Source organism: Gracilinanus agilis, chromosome 2, assembly GCF_016433145.1.
Source record: "Gracilinanus agilis isolate LMUSP501 chromosome 2, AgileGrace, whole genome shotgun sequence".
Taxonomy (NCBI): domain Eukaryota; kingdom Metazoa; phylum Chordata; class Mammalia; order Didelphimorphia; family Didelphidae; genus Gracilinanus; species Gracilinanus agilis.
Window position 1 is genome coordinate 222,281,952 of NC_058131.1, and position 18,575 is coordinate 222,300,526.

Below are 18,575 nucleotides of genomic sequence, written 5' to 3' on the forward strand. Positions count from 1 at the left end.
TATAGATAAAATTAGTACCTCTATTTTTAAAAATGAAACTGTGATGTGGAGAAGGAAAATGACTTGCTCACGTTAACTAATAAATGTTAAAGGCAAAATATGAATCATATCTTATGATTTCAAAATATGAATTATATCTAATGATTCCAAATCTATTACTCTATCTACTAAGTCCATCCTGACTATTTTTAGGATGTTAAGAAAACTGGAAAGTACCCTGGATATAACTCCCAAAATTTGGAGCATGGCTAAGTTGTGCAGCAGGTGAGGAATTCTTAGAACTCTGGCATCAGAGCAAACCTTTGAAAAAAGTGGGATGCAGATGAACTTCAACTTTGATGCTCTCTGCTTTCCTTAGGAGAGGTACTGTGGTATAGGGGAATGAACTTAATCTTAAGGCTTTGGGTCAAGTCCTAGCTTTTTTCCCACTGGTTTTAGTACCTTAGACAAAGTATGGAGCTTCAAATTTCCTCATGAGTAAAGTAGGAACCATAATATTTACATGACGTCTCTCACAAGGTTGTTATCAAAACCATTATTATTCTTTTTTGGGGCCCAGTTCTCCCTTATACCCTTCAGGTTTTTAGGTATCCTTGCTTTCCCTAAGGCAAAGTAAGAAATAAACTCATCAACAATGAGACTTCCGAAGATTCAATTTGTTACTTATTTCAGGGTGAATTTGCAAGCTGAAAGAGGACCTCAGGGAAAAGGGAATGATTAATAAAAAAGCATTAATTGTCGATAATGGGTTCCATAATTAGTGAAGGAGATATTTTATAAGGCAAATCATGTGTCCCTTCAAGCTTGTTACCTTATAATTGTTTACTATTTCTGACTGTAAGCTGGCGATAGTTATTCCTATATTCCTTTTCCTTTGAACTACTTCTATTACCATAAGTATGGGACATTGAGCAAGTCACTTAACCTACCTTGGTTTCAGGGAAGGATGGGACTGGAATTTCCCTGAGCTTCCTCCCAATGTTTAATGTACAATCTTATGAACCCCCAGCCCCCCCACACACACACACACAACTTCCAGGAAGCCAAAAGGTCTTTATGTGGACAAACATATTTTACTATCTCTAGTTTGCTGTAATAAAGCCACTAAAAAGCTACTTAAAGCTCATAATTTAAACTGTAATTATTACACATCTTAATGTTTTGACTTTTCTTTCTAAATATCAGCATTTCTGATTATAAATGCTGACCTGTGACTTCAGCACTGTTCTTCTTGCCCTCATCATCCTCCAAGGTTTGAGCATAAGAACCCAAATCTCTTAAATTAGTCAGTGGAAAGAGAAGTATCCAATATGTAGTAATGGAACTTTCCTATGGCAATTCCAGTACCCCAGTGACATCCTTTGGTCTGAGGGAGCCACTTGGCATAACCTCACTTCCTCACCTGTCTCTGAGTTAAATTCCCAGGAGGGTTTCATAACTCTGATGTTCCCTACTTCAACTCTCATGGAACAGAGGACTAGACTGTACTTTGAGAGACAACACCCTTTCCAATGTAATTGCACCAATAGTTAGACTATCTTATCAAATGACCTCCCATTATCCTAGTCCAATCAGATCACCTGGGATTTTTTTGTATTTTTTTGTTTAAAGTGAAGGAAAGAATTTCAATTTTATTCATCAATGAGGACAATTTCGTATTTAGAATATATTTCTTTCTTCCTTTTTTAAAAAAAAACAAAACTCCTACCTTTAAAGTTAGAATTAATACTAATTTTCAGTTTCAAGGCAGAAGAGTGATAAAGGCTAGGAAATAGGAGTTGTCTTTTGCCCAGAGACATACAACTAGGAAGTGTCTGGGGTCAGAGTTAAGCCCAGGACCTCCTGTCTCTAGGCCTGGCTCATTATCTACTGAGCCACCTATTTGGCCCTAGAATGCATTTCTTGATCACATGTAGATAAATAATTATTTGTTTTATATATGTATTCATAAATATATACATACACACATGTGCATGCATATACAAATAGTTAATGTCGCTTTGTTCTGAAAACCCAATGTAAAGGGAAGCATAATCTGAATTTGAGAATTATAAAAATTTGCCAGTGTTCAGTGAAATCAACATGGAATTGGAACTCAATTTTAAGAATTATTATTGAAAATCTAATGCGAATTTTGGAAAGGAAAAACAGTGGTTCCAATTCTTTCTCCATTTCTACTAATAGTCTGTCCTTCATTTTCATAGCATAACAAGAAGTTATGAAGTTTCATCTGGAAATCCATGCAAAGGCTTCAAAAGTTTGAAGTAAATTTGTTTGAATCTGACAAGTAGCAAAATCATTTATTTTCCCACTTTTCAAATCATAACAAAATCATTTTCTTAATTAGTATATTACTCTGTAAAATGGACACACTTATCTTTATTCCCATCATAACACCATCTTTTTCTGTTGAAATCTTATCTACTCCTTTTCCAAAGCCAAGCTCAAAAGCTAAATGATTTTTCACAATCATTTGATTGGGTATTAAAGCTATTTGAGTATTTTTCCTCATCCTTGTTAATTTCAAGCTCCTTAAGAGCAAGATCTATGCCTGAAAGAAGAAAATATATGATACAGTGGAAAAAGTGATAGATTCGGATTCTCAAGTTAGGAAACCTTAATTGAATCCAGGCTCTGACATTTATTAGTGAGGTACATAACACCTCTGAACAGTTTGTAAAAGTAAAAATTAAGGATAATAATACATATTTACCTTATAGGGTTGTTGTGGGGCAAGTGCACGATAAAACTTAAACAGATTTGTGGGTGTCTCAAAAGTCTTAGTGCAGTCTCAAACAATTAAACTTAAAAACAGGGAGGGAAGAAACAATAATTTATTAAGTTCCTACTATGCACAAGGTACTCTGCAAAGTGCTTTAAAATATTTTCTTCACAGAACCCTTTGAGGTAGGTTCTATTATTCTGATATTATAGATGAATGAAACTGAGGTAGACAGAGGTCAAGGGACTTGACAAGAATCACACAACCAGTAAGTGTGTTTAAGGCAAGATTTGAGCTCAGGTCTTGACTAAAATTCCAGTGCTCAGATCTAGCCCTTCTAATACCTAACTACCTTGGTGCTTATAGTATACTAAGATTTTCAACCATCCATTATAAAAATGAATCATTTTTCTTTTTTGTTTTCTATCTTTCAACATCTAACAAATTGTATTTCACTTGGCAGGTGTTCAGTAAGTGTTTGATGAATTAATTATTGAACTGATGACAAAGAAAATGATGAAAGAAAATACTATAATATCTAAAATATGAATTTTTATTAGGACTAGAATCATAGAATTTTCGGGCAAGAAAGTATCTTAAACATTATTTGATATAAGCTACTCCTTTCTACAGATGAAGTGGTGTCTTGCTTATAGTAAAATTGAGAGGTATTAATGTGACTGGGTCAAGTCACATGTCTACTTACTAACTTAACCATAACTAAAACTCAGGTGTCCCAATTCCCAGATCAATGCTTTTTCCATTAATCCATTAATCACATTGGATCTTGTTATACTTTTCTCTTTCTCTTCTCTTCTCTTGTCCTCCATTCTCTTTCTTTGACAATGTCTTTTCATACTTTCCTTTGTGATGCCAATACAAATTTCAAATGGGAATCTTGATTTGTCTTGCTCTGTAATATCTTATGAATGTTTATTAGGATAGAACAATTTTAGGAAATAAAATATCAATCTATGTGCATGACATTTGTGGACATTTCTGGTGAATTATTTTTAATCTTACATTCACCAATATTCCTGGTTCATACAAGTAAAATCTTTCTCTACCCTAATTCAGAGCATGTTTCTACCTAAGCCTGTATTTTGATTGAAGGGGTGATTTGTGTAACCAAAAACTAAGACATTGGTTTTTCTGGAGTCTAAATAAGCTTCATCAAAAAGCAGACTTACCCTGCAACCAAAATGAATTTTAGGAAAGGGAAAAGAGATATGTTGGTCTGTGGTGTGGATGACAAGTTCCTTTAGCTGATGTAAAATGTCACTTACAGAAATGAAAACCCATAGTAATGTGGTTAAAATGCTTGCCACAACTTATAACAGGCACTATATGCTTCGAAAGACCTTTTTTATGTTATTGTTCTTGTCGCAAGTGAAATGAATTCATAGCTCAGTCTCCATCTGCAGTGGTAATTCAGGACTGGTTGTTATGATTGGCAGAGACTGGGGGAAAAAAAAACAAAACTCCAGTGTAAGGAAGTACCTATTGTTGGCCTCAGAAGAGATGTAGAGGAGCAAAAGTGAAAGAAAGGAAGAGAAAATAGAATGCTGATATATGGTAGTGATAATCTGAGTTCTTCAATGAATGGCAGACATGGAAGGGGCCATAAAGAACAGGAAAAATCACAGTAGAGTGGAAGGAATCCTAAATATGTTAAAATAAAAAAAGACAAATCCTGACTTAATTGCCTCTCTAGGTTACAAATCTTAATTAATTTTTAATATGTTAAATATCTCCCAATTGCATTAAAACATTTTTTTTCATTTAAATTTTTTTAAGTTTGAAAATCCTTACTCCAAATACTCTCCCACCCTTTGAGAAGATATGTGATATTGATTATACATGGGAAATCTTACAAAAAATACAGGTTAGCTAATTTGTAAAATAATAAATAAATAAAAGCAATAAAAGTAAAGTGAAAAAAGGCATACTCCAATTTGAAATCATAGTTTATTAGTTTTCTTTCTGAAGGTTAGCATTTTTTCATCATGGATCCCTTGGAATTGATTTCAGTGATGGGCAAACTTTTTAAAGAGGGGACCAAAGGAAAGGAAATGCTCATTTGTCCATCTGTTTCTAAGGCAACTCTTTAGAAGTTTCACTGTATTGTATCCTACTTGTTGTATTGGTCAGATTAGGAATAATGTCACATTGCTGGATAGAACATTTCAGGAGGCCACATCTGGCCTGCAAGCTGTAGTTTGCCCAGCACTGGATTAGATCATTCTATTGATCAGAGTAGCTAAGTCTTTCACATTTGAACATCTTTACAATCCTGCCATCCCTGTTTACAATATTTCCTGGTTCTGCTCACTTTATTTTGCATCAATTCATATGTCTTCCTAGGTTTTTCTGAAACCATTTTGCTCATTATTTCTTATAGCACAATAGTATACCATAACATTCATATATCACAACTTATTCAGATATATGCCAGTGATGGGCATCTCAGTTTCCAATTCTTTGACACTAGAATAAGATAACACAAATGTTTTCTGTACAATTAGATCCTTTTTCATTTTCTTTGATTTATTTGAGACATAACTTGGGTATTACTGGGTGTTTCATTTAAAATTATTCTAAGCCCTGGAAGACTATGTTTCCCAGGACTCTCTGCTACAACTTCCCCCAACACCTCCCACTTCCTTTGAGGGAGGTGTCAGAGAAAGTATAAAAAGAGAGTTTTGGCACCTCTTTGAGCTCTCTACCCTGGAGACTCTCTCGAACCCAGAGGCTCTTGGATCCTGAGCTCTCTCTTGGTGCCTTTTTCCCTTCTATCTACCTCCTAGTTTTCCCTAGACCTTCCTTTTTCTAATTTAAATAAAACCTCACTATTCTAAAACCCAAGTTGCTACTTGATCTTTTATTTGAGCCCTGAAGGGCTCTGGTCAATGTCCCCCTGCCAGGGCCAGGGACCGCCACCTCCCCTTCCATCCTTCCTTCTACCTTCCTCCCTTTATCCTCACATGGGTCAAAGATTATTGTTGTCCAGAATTGTTAGGCTAGTTCATAGTTGGGTCTATCGTGCCCCATTTTTTTCCGAGCTGCTTCAGCTTTTCCCATGTTTCTTTTCCTGTCATGTGAGCCAATATGATAGGTATGAGATGGTACTTCAGATTATTTAAATTTGCATTTCTCTATCAACTGAGTTAGAGTTTTTTATGTGTCTATTGATATTTTTTTATTTCTTCTTCTGAAAACTGCCTGTTCATATCCTTTGGTTATTTATCAAATGGAGAATGGCTTTTATTTTTAGAAATTTGTCTCAGTTTCCTATATATTTGAGAAATAATACTTTTATCAGAAAAACTTGCTATAAATACCTCCTTCCTCATTTTCTGCTTTCCTTCCAATTTTGGCTATATTGGTTTTCTTTGTTCAAATCTTTTTAATTTTATGTAATCAAAATTGCCTAATTTGCTTTGTGTGATCCTCTCTTTCAATTGTTGGGTGATAAAGTCTTCCGTTATCCATATATCTGCCAGAAATATTTTTTCATACTTCCATTAGTTACTTATGTTATGACCTCTAATATCTAAATAATACTCATTTTGACCTTGTTTTAATATGTGAAATGAGATATTGGTTAATGCCTAATTTCTGTCGGACTTTTTTTTTTAATTTTCCCAGTAATTTTTGTCAAATGACAAGTTTTTGGCCCAAAAGTTTAGATCTTTGGAGTTAACACACACTAGACTACTATTTTATTTAGATTTCATTTATGATTTGTTATTGTATGCCTAATCAATATGACTAATCTGTCAATCTATTTCTTAGGTAAATATCACGTTATTTTCATGATTACTACTACTATTTTGAAATCTGGTACTACTAGGATGCTTTCCTTTGCATTTTTTTTCATGGATTCCCTTGATATTCTTGATCTTTTATTGCTCCAGTTGAATTTTTGTTGTCATTTTCCCCAATTGTATGAAATACTTCTTTGGTAGTTTAATTCATTTGTATAGATAACATAGTCATTTTTATTAGATTGGTTCAGCCTTCCTTTGAGCAATGAATATCTCTCCAGTTGTTTAGAGCTGTTTTTATTCACATGAAAATTTTTTTGTAATTATTTTAAGATAGTCTCTTTTTCTTGGCAGGTAGACCTCCAAGTACTTTAAATTGTTTATAATTATTTTAAATGGAATTTCTATATTTCTTCCTGCTGCACTTTATTGGTAAGATATAGAAATGCTGATAATTCATATCCTGAAATTTTGTAAAATTTATAAATTATTTTGACTATTTTTTTGTTTAATTTTCCAGTGTCCCTTAAATATATTATTAAAATTGAATGGAGGAAATGAATGATTTGCAGAGGGTTTGGATAATGCAAATGATTTGCAGCAGTGTGGCACATGCAGGGAACTGGATGAGTTCACATTCTGGAATGAGAGAAACACTTAAGAAGAAGCACTTGGATCCCAAGGAGGTCAATTGATCTCTTGACACTGGAGAGTACAGAAGCTTACTTCCTGTGGCCATCTTGGGATGGAGCTGCAGGAGGAAGCTGAGTTCCTGACTCACCTTGGAGATTCCTAAAATCAAGAAGACTTCTTTGGTCCTGATCCTGTGACCACTGTTAACATCTCTATCATCTGTTCTGTGTGAGCTGCCAAAGACCTGATCTATCTAACCTAACTGAGCCAACCCATCTGACTAGACTTTAGTGATCCTGTTTTAATTCAGTGGACCAGTTAGTTCAGAATTAGTTAGCTAGATTAAATTTAGGCAGATAGAGAGTGAAGAGAGAATAGTCCAATTTATTGGGAATGAAGGGACCTTTGCAGGTCAGTTGAGGGGGCAGGGAAGAGTTAGGAAACAATTAGAGCTCGGGAATCCATTTCCCTGGTCCACACACCCATCCTGTGTTTGTTCAATAAAAAAAGATGTTTGTACATAACCTACTGAGAGAGCAGTCATATTGTGTTGTTGTCAGCCCATAGGTTGTATTTTGTGAAGAGATTTTTCTTCATGTGTTAACATAATTGTGTGTTTTTTATTTTTATTCTTGTTATTATGGTCAATGATGCTGATAGTTTTCCTAATATTAAACTATCTCTGCCTTCCTGGTATTAGTCCCACCTGGTCACAATGTGTGATCTTTGTCATCCATTTCACCTAGATTGTTAGTTCTACTGGTACATAATTGGGCCAAATAACTCTTAATGATTTCCTTAATATTCACTGGTAGTACATTCACTCTATTAATATTTTTGTGAACATATTTTAGTTTTCTTCTTTCTTTTTTGAATCAAATCAACCAATTGTTTATCAATCTTACTGTTGTTCCCATTAAAACAAGGTCATTGTACTTATTAGTTCAACACTTATTTTTAATTTTTCTTTCAATTTTCTTAATTATTCCATTGATTTTCAAGATTTCCTTTTAAATTTTCAATTGAATATTTTTAATTTATTCTTTTTCCAGTTTTTTTTATTCAGATGCCTAATTTGTTGATCTGCTCTTTCTCTTATTGAAGTATGCATTTAATAGGAGAAATAAAATAAAATATTAATGATATACATATTTAGAAATAGAATTTTTTTCTTTAGGCATTACTTTGGCTTCATCCAAGAAATTCTGGTATATTGCCTCATTGTTGTGATTCTATTTAGTGAAATTATTTATTATTTCTGATTTGTTCTTTGATCCATTCATTCTTTTTTCCCCCTTTTTTCCATTCATTTTTTGATTAATTAGTTTATAATTTATTTTAAATTTGTGCTTCTATAGCCACTTTTGAATGTAATTTTTATTATATTATGATCTAAAAGTATATTTAATATTTTTGTTTTTCTGCATTTGATTTTGAGATTTCTATATCCTAATAATTGGTCAGTTCTTGTGAAGTTGTCACATAGAGCTGAGAAAAAAGTTTTACTCTTTTCTATTCCCATTTAATCTTCTCCCAAGGCCTATCTATGATTTTTAACTCTTCTAAATTTCTATTCATCTCCTTAACTTCTTTCTTATCTTGTGATTAGATTTACTTATTTTTTAACCCTTACCTTCTATACAGTACTAGAATTCATACTGAGTATTGATTCTAAGGCAAAAAGAGAGATAAGGACAAGAAATTTGGAGATAAATGACTTGCCCAGATTAGCACAGGTAGGAAGTATCTGAGGCCAGATTTGAATGCAGTACATGACATTTCTAGACCTCTTATCCTGTGCACTGGATCACCTATCTGTCTCTTCTGGTTAGATTTGCCTAGGTCTGGAGAAAAAGTTGAGGTCCTTTGCTAGTATAGTTTTTACTATTTCCTCTTTTATAATTAATGTAACTGTTTTTTTTTTTTCAGAATTTTCGGTCAATGCTAGTTGGTGCATATGTGTTTAGTATTGATAGTAATTTATAAATCCTAATTGTGTATTTTCCTTCAACTTATTTTCTTTTGTTTTTCCTTCCTTCTATCTTTCTTTTAATTTTCTCTCTCCTCTGTTATGCATCTAACTGCTGCCTTTCCTCATCAGCCTGCTATTTTGTCATCTTTCCTTTCTTTCACTCTCTTTCCCTCCTATTTCCTTACTGAATAAGATAGGTTTCTATATGCAATTGAATATATGTGTGTATTTCTCTCTTTGAACCAATATAGATGAAAGTGGGGTTCAAGTATTTCCTGACTCCCCTCTACCACCACTTTCTCTTTCATTTTAAAATTCTTTCTTGCATGCCTCTTTTGTCTGAGACAATTTTCTTTATTCTTCTTTCTCTTTCCCATTCTCTGAAAACATTCCTCTTTCCCACCTAGTCATTAGGAAAAAAAATCATCCCAATATAATCAATTTACTCCCATACTATGTAGAATCCTTCTAATTGCCCTAATAATGATAAAGTTCTAAGGAGTTACGGGTATCATTTTATCATATAGAAATTTTAAAAAATAGTTCAACATTACTGAGTTTTTTATGGTTTTGCTCTAATATGTATCTTTTTTCTACTTCTTTTGGGTCTTATGTTTGAAATTCAATTTTTTATTTACTCCTTTTTTATCAACAATGCTTGAAAGCCCTTTATTTCACTAAATAACCCTTTCCTTTGAAGGATAATATTTAGTTTTGCTGAACAGGTTATTTTTAATTATAATCCTATCTCCCTTTCCTTATGGAAGATTCCAAGTATTCTGTCCCTTTAACATGTTGGCTGCTAAATTCTATATGATCCTGGCTGTGGCTCCATAATATATGAATGGTCTATATCTGGATTCTTGAAGTATGTTCTCCTTTACCTAGAAACTCTGTAATTTCTCTATAATATTCCTAGTAGATTTCATCTTGGGATTTCATTGTTTTGGTAGTCAATGGATTTTTAAATTCTATTTTAACCTTTGATTCTAAGATCCAGAGCCAGTTTTCCCTGATAATTTCTTAAAATGTGAAATCAAGGCTTTTTCTTTAATCATAGCTTTCGAGAAGTCCAATAGTTCTAAATTATTTCTGTTCACTCTGTTTTCCAGTTTAGTTTTATTTTTTAGCGGAGATATTTTACATTCTTTCCTATTTTTTTATTCCTTCATCTTTGTTATATTATTTCTTGATGTCTCACTGAGTCATTAACTTCCTCTTGTCTAATTCTAATTTTAAAAGAATTATTTTCTTTACTGAACTTTTGTATCTCTTTTTCCATTTGTCCAATTCTTATTTTTAAGGAGTTATTTTATATCTGTGAAGTTTTATGTATTTTATCATTTGGCCAATTCTATTTTAAGATTTTATCTTCTTAAGAATTTTCATACCTCTTTTTCTAAGCTGTTTATTTTTTCATACTTTTCTTCCATCATTCTCATTTCTTTATCCAAACTTTCTTCTACCAATCTTATTTAAATGCCAAAAATCATTTGTTAAAATTCCTTATGGGAATTCTTTTTCGGTTCATGTTCAATTTATATTTTTTCTTTGACGTTCTGAAAATAACTGTCTTGAAATCATTGTCTTCTGAGTTTGCATCCTGATTTTCTTGGTCAGCATATTATTATATTTATATGGTTAGGTTCTCTTTTTGTTACTTGCTCATTTTTTCAGGCTATTCCTTAACTTTGAACATTAATGTTAAATTGGGCTCTCTTCCTGGCATGGTGTATTTGGAGGGCAACTCTCTCAAGTTTCAGATCTTTTGGTAGTATTTCCAAAGCTATTTCTTGGAATTTTGAATTTTTTGGTGCTTTCAGGATGATGTGATCTTAGGAGAAATGTGGTCACTGCTCTCCTTGTCTTCACTCTGGTCCTTACCAAGGAAGGGCTTCTTACTCTTGGGATCAGAAATGATACTGTGCCTCAGGGCTTTTGTGCCCTTAGGGTCAAATATTCTCCTTGTCACATCTGGAATGTGAATGAGCAATGGTTATAGGCAATAGAGTTGTCAAACAGTTTCAAGGGTGCTAGTCCAAGGTCCCTTATAATTTCTTTATAACCAGTTGCCAGTTCCTCTTTCAATCTTTGCCTGGATAACTCCCAAAGCTACAGTTGTTTCTGTCTCTACCACTACATCCCATCACTGGTGTTGTATCCATATGGAATCTGGACCAGCCTCCACTCCTGGATCACAGATCTTTCTTCTAACCTAATATGTGTGGGCCTGGAAGAATGTTTTATCCTAAACTTTGGCTCAGTCACTCTAGAATTTGATTTGAGGACTTCATTTAAAGTTGTTTGAAAGTGAATAATGGAAAAGCTAGGCTGTGTTTCCTCTACTCTGTCATTTTAACTCCATCTCACTTTCTTCTTTTATTATATGACATTTGGATTAGATTAGCTCTAAAAATTCCCATCACTCTATGATCTCACAGTACAATGTCTTCATTTTACAGATATGAAAACTGAGTCTTTTGTATGTTAATCAACATAGCCCAAGTCACAAAGTTATTATTGAAAGTGCCACTAAAACCTGGGTATGATGACTCTAGTTTCACTGCTATTTTACATTCTATAAGGAATTTCTTATTTGATTGATTCCAATAAGAAAAAAATTAATAGGAAGACATGCTAAGTCTTATACTTGAATTCAAAAGAGCAGCTTCAAAACTATTGGGTTATGGGAGCAGTGTTAGAGAGCATTTTATCTGAAAAAGGATCTGGGAATTTTAATAGACTATAAACCCTCTAAGAGATATTGATGTGATGTGGAAGCTAATGTGATTTTTGGTTTCATTGAGAAATGCACAATTTCTAGGAATAGGAGAGAAAGATAGAGAGTGATATTCCCACAGCACCCTGGGCTGTCAATTTCTGTAGCACTGTTATGTTCAGTTCTAGGAACCTCAGCTAAAGAAGGACATCAGTAAGGTGAAGAGTAGCCAGAGGAAGGGAATCAAGATGATGAAGAGACCTCAATGATGTTACATGAAGATCATTTGAAGTGATTGGTCATTTTTTCCCCTGGAGAAGATTTGATTGAAACAGGTTAACTATAACAGATTTTTGAAAGATTTGTATGAAGGGAATGAATTAGACTTGTTTTGTTTTTGCCTAGAGGAAAAAATCAGGAGCAATACATAGAAGTTTTAAAGAAGCTAATTTAGGGCTCATAACAGGTAAAAACTTAAAAATTCACACATTTTAAAAATAAAATGGTCTGTTTTGAGACTTAGCATCTGAAATTATTCAAGAGCATGAATGAGTTGTCAAGAATTTTATAGTATAAATTCTTTTTATGGCTTATGAATTTTGTTTTCTTTTGTTTTGTTTTTTGCATAGACATTGAAGTACCTTCCTTCTCTTATATTTTCTGAATAACTTGAAATGAATGAAACCTGACAGAGAGAAAACACTGCTAATTTGACACTGTACCTTTGGGTATAAAAAAACTAATTCTTTAGGAAGTTATTCAGTTCCTTCTACATACTACATACTTGAACTAATTTCAACCAAGCTGACATTAGTGACTTCACTTTGATAGTTAATCTTTTCATGGAAAAAGTTCAGATACAAAATCTTAAATCTAGAGCTAGAATGGATGAATTGACAATCTTATGGCACAGGTACCAGAGTGTACCAGAGGGGACTGCTCCCTTCTCCCTCTCCATACCACCCATGGGCATTTCTTATACGACCTACTCCTCTGCCCAGCAGCCCAATGGGAATGCTTTCTGACTCCCAGGGTTAAGGTGGGGGGCTGTCATGCCATGTGAGGGTTGCAGTTTTGGCACTCAGTCTCTATGGTCTCTAAAAAGTTCGTCATCACTGCTATAGACCATCTGTTGCTGAAGTGTCAAACTTGCACTTTTCCTTCCTGGTTTCGAGATTTCCATGGACCTGAATCATATTAAAATGAAATTGAAGAAAAATTAAAAAAAATAAAGTATAATAAAACATAGTTAATGTTAATACTTCAGTAACTTGGTACTCATCACTAATTTGTTCCAGAAGGCAGATTGAGTACAATAAAGATTAAATAACTAATGAATTTTTCTCATAAGGAATAATGCAAATTGAATTAATACATTTCAGATATCCAGAAAACCCAGATTTTATAAAGCATTATATGTATTAGTGGAGTTATACTTAATAATAAACAATAATACATAGACAAATTAAAAACTATAATTGGATAAATAAATTAACTTTAACTTAAGTTTATCTGCATCGATGGGAGTTCATGTCCTAAGGAATGGTGTGTGGAGGAGGGAAATGTTATTGTCTGAAAATGAGTCCCCTTCCATAATATCTGAGGACAATTGCCCTACTATAATTCTTTTTTTCTCTTCTGTCTTTTATTACCCCCTGAATACTACTTGAGATTCATTAGGTGTAAGCTTCAAAAGAAACCTATTAATGATGTTTGATTTGGTCTGTGTTGCAAAATTCCTCTAAAGTGGGAAATGGTCTGGTTACATAAAAAATTTACAGTTCTGCTTGTTAAATCTTTATCAGAGTGATATTTTTCAACAAAGTTTCACACTTCCACCCATTTTACACACATTTTCTTGATTAATAAAGTTGGGGCATCCTCCTTTGCCACCTTGTGACCTGAAGAAAATTCCCCTGCCGCTACCTATAACTCTTCCCTTTGAAGTTCTTGCAGCTCCTCAGTATTGAGCTCTTCTTTATGTTCCTGAACTAAGATGTAATCCTTTCCTTTGACTGGAGTGGGCATGAGATCGTGACCCCAGTAAGTTTCAGCAAGCACTTCAAGTGCCAAGCAAATACTGAATGCCACATTATTTTTTTCTGATCAAAATATCTGGAATACCAAATCTGAAAAGTTCCCAAACTATCAAGTACAAAGTTATACTTTTGTGTATTTAAGTCATTCGCAGTTGATCATCATACATCATACAGTTGTTACTTTGTACAGCTTTCTCCTGATTCTGTTCACTTAATTTTGCATCAATTCATGTAAATCTTTCCTTTACTTTTTTATTATTCTGTTCATCATTTCTTATGGCTCAATGGTATTCCACTACAGTCACATAGAACAACTTGTTGACCATTCCTTAATTGATGGACATCCCTTCGATTTCCAGTTTATTGCCTCTATAAAGAGCTATTATAAATAATTTTGTACCTGTAAATTATTTTACCTATCTGCAATCTCTTTGGGATACAGACCTAGTGGTAGTCTTGTTAAGTCAAAGTGCATGCACAGTTTAACAGTCCTTTTGGCATGGTTCCTGATTGATCTCCAGAATGACTGTGCAGTTTCACAAGCATTCTGTTAGTTTCCTGATTGTTCCATATCCCCTCAAACATTTATCACTTTCCTTTATTTTGATATTAGGCAGTTTAATGGGTGTGAGGCTATATCTCAGAGTTGTTTGAATTTGCATTTCTCTAATCAATCATGTTTTGGAGAATTTTTTCAATCCATTAAAGATAGTTTTAATTTCTTTATCTATTAATTGCCTGTTCATGTCCTTTGACCATTTGTCAATTGGGAAATGCTTTGTAATTTTGGCTTGAGTTTTCTATTTGTTTTTGAAAAGTGAAGTCTTTTTCAGAGAGACTTCCTGTAAACATTCCCCCCCCCCCCAGTTTGTTATAAAATAGATTTTTCTACACTTAAATGATATGGATGTTATTTCTACTTTGTGCCAATTTTGATAAGAATAGAAATGAAGATTTGCCTACCATGCCTTCCCTTCCACTTTGTTAATAATTATATGTCTCTTCATATGAGATAATTTAACCCTAAATTCCTCTCCTTTGCTTTATTTGTTTTTCTTATCTCTTGATTATAAAAATACATATCATTCCATCATTTTCAACTTATTCCCTGCTCTCTATTATTATATGCTCCTATTCATTGCCCAATACTGATAAGGTCCTTAAGTAGCTTTAGTACATTAAACATCCTAAGTATTTTAAGTAACATAGGTACTTCAGGTATCATATATAACTTCATCCTCTTACTATTGAGCTCTTCTTTATGCTCCTGAAGTAATATCCTTTTGTTATCCTTTGTTTCTACTGGAGCATGCATACACTTCCTGAGACATGATGCCAACCAGTTCTAGCAATTTTGTCTAATAAGCAAATGTCAAATACCATGACAATTTTTTCCTCATCAAAATGCATAGAATACCAAATTTTGTGCATTCCAAAATTATCAAGCACCAAGGTTTGACTGGTTTCCTAAATCAGTATTTTATCTGAAGATTCCTTACATATTGTTTAGTGGCTCCCAATTCTACTTGAGTTTTACATCACTAATCTAGTCCAATCCCTTCATTTTACAGATGAGGAAAATAATATTCAGAAAAATAAATTATATACTTATTTGAGATCAAATGAGTTGGAATAAAAGAGCAAGCATGTAATATAGTAAATTTAGTTAATCCTCTTCCCCTCAATTGTGATTGTGAAAGATTTTATTTAAAATAGCAAAAATACATTTATAAATGTAATGCATAAATGAGATCAAGAAGATTCTCAAAAACACAAATGAATAAGTTATAAGTATTTTCCCTATTCACTCTAATTTGACTGTTTTCAATCACTTTTTAATCTAACCCTCATTTCCTTTGTCATTTAACTTACCTTCAACCTTTTCTAAGTCAAAAAGACCTTCTGCGATATGTTTGTAGCCATATGTTGTTTGGGGTTTTGTTCAACTTGGTTTCAGAAGCTCTTTTAGGTACTTGCTATTTAGTCTTTAATCTTCTCTATGGGAGAAAAACCAATTTGTTTCTTGCCTTATTAAGGAGAAGTTATTTGGTTGCCTTCTTAGTCGTCCCAAAGAGTACTTTGAATGTTCCTTGTGTTTTTCTTTGCATTATGGCAAAAAAAAATTGAAACAAAACACTTGGCAACTGGAGGCTTATGGTGTGAAATAAAACTTCCTTACTGTTCTTGCCCTAATCAGTAGAAGGGTTTTACTCCACCTGGCTGCATTTCATTTTACCACTTAGCCCTTTATAAGCTTATTGCTGATGTTCTTGCTAATTGGAATTGAATGTTTTTATATACTCATTAACTTCTTCTTTGGAGATTGCCAGTTCTGTAGTCAGACTTCTGATAAATACAGTAAACTCTTTGAAGGACAATCCTCTCCTCTCCTCCCCAGCCATCAACCCATCAGCAACATCTGTAATTAAATTTAGAACATTTTAAAACAAGATGTAAAAAGACCTTTTTCATAAAAAAAAAGAAAACCTAATAGGATTTGGGTTCTTGAAGGGAATTTAAAGAGCCATAAAAAGTCATTGAGTGAGTCAAATTAATTGAATCTAACTTAAGCTAGCCCTTTACTTCTCCTTGCTTAAATCTTATATCATCTTCCTCTGTTACTTGTAAAAAAGATAAAAGCCATCCTATAGGAGCTAACTTACCTTGTCTTCTGTCCATTTCTTAAAAAGAGAAAGAGAAAGAGAAGCAGCACACGCCCTTCACTTTAAAATGGCTTAATCCTCTTTACTGTATTCAGAGTATGAAGGAATTTTCAGTTATCATATATTCCAAGTAATACACAAATATAATTTTCATTATGATATATATATATATACATATGCATACATATAATATATAACATAAGGTAATAAAGCTTCAGTTTGAAGATATCCAAGGAAGAATTCAATACCAGGCCAGATAGTACTGTTAGGATTTTTTCCTGTTCTTAATTTTTATATAGTATGAATTGGCCTCTTTGTCCTTTTTTTCTAGGCTCCTTGGGTCCATGGAGAGAGCAAATCTAATTCCTTATGGACAAGGTAAATCTTCAAGTGTTTGGAGAATATTATATTGCCTTCAGTTTTCAGTGTATTTTTAGGACAAACATTCCCAGGTACTCCTTCTGCTAGTTGAATAATCCTATAAAAATGAAAATTAGTTTAGTTTAGCTTTATTTGTGCCTAATAATGCCATACTGGTTTGGTGTATTCACTAGCTAGACATTTGCCAAACGTATGTTTAATGTTCTTTTTTATATTCTTTTCAAGGAATTGAAGTCATGCTCACTTATCTATAGTCTCATATATATGAACATAAGGAATTGCACCATCCTTTTTTACTACAACCATGATCTCTAGCTTTTATACAACCATCATCACTAATATTCTTTCTAGTCTTTCACCTAGAACTGAATATAATAGTAAAGATGAAGTCTAACTGAGGAAATGCTCAATAGCTCCCTATTCCTAGAAGCATTTGTGTCTCTTCATGGAAGACTGCATTAATTTTTAGAGTTACCATATTCCATTGCTGACCCATATTGAACTTGGAAATTGCTAAAACACTCAAGTCCCTTGCCTCATCTTTCCCATGAACATTTGTACCTATGAAGTAGATTTTTCACACCCAAGTATATTACTTCATGTATCCTTATTGAAAATCTTTGTAAGCGATTAAAAGCAATGCCCTTTTCTCTAAGATTTTTTTCTAAATACTTACTTTATTTAAAAAGTTTGTTAACTATCCCTTTCAGCTGAGGGTCAACCACAAATTACACAAGTATTGCATCCATGCATTTTTTCAGAGCACTAAAAATATGCCCAGGATAAAGCACTAGACAACTCCTGCCTTATTGACATTGAATTATTATAAATTATCCTTTGATTCAGACCATTCAAGCAGTTCTGAATCTATCAAGTTGTTCTAATGTCTAACCTCTATATTATTTTCTTCTTTACAATTATATGACCTACCAAATAAAAAGCTTTGCTAATATTGTAAGATTAAAATTAATATCCAAATAACTCCAAGTATCATATTTTATAAGATTTATTAATAATCACTCGAAGTAAAGGAAATAAAATGACAAAAGTAAAAGCCTGAATAAAGAGAAGTTTTCTTGACCTCATTTGTGGGAGAAGAGAGAGAGAGGCGGGGTTCCAAAAACTTTATCTCCAAAACATAAGGACATAGAATGAGGACATAAGTGGGATTCTGGGAAATGGTGTCCTGGGGTACAAAATTCTAATTATACAATGGTAAGAGAGCTACACCAGGAACATTTCCTTCTTTGTCTAGTTGAATAATTCTATCAGAAGTGAAAATTAAGTTAATTTGACATTTCTTGTGCCTAATGAAGCCATGCTCATTTGATGCATTCACTACTTCCCTATCTAGATATCCTCCCAAATTATGCTTAATTATTTTTTTCTAGACTTTTTCCAGGAATTGAAGCCAAGCTCACTCACCTGTAGTTTACAATCTTTGTTTCCTTCATTTTTTAATAGTTAGATATTTACTCATATTAAATTTACTTCTCCAAATCCAATTCTCAGGATTTCTTAGAGCAATGACATCAAATTCATTGCTCACCATGCCTCCCCTCTAATACTCTAATAATCTCCATTGATTCTTTACTCCTTAGATGACAAAAAAAAGGTTTATTTGCATGAAAAGATGCTAGGAAAACTAGATTTAAATCCATTTTGCCAAGCATCTCTGA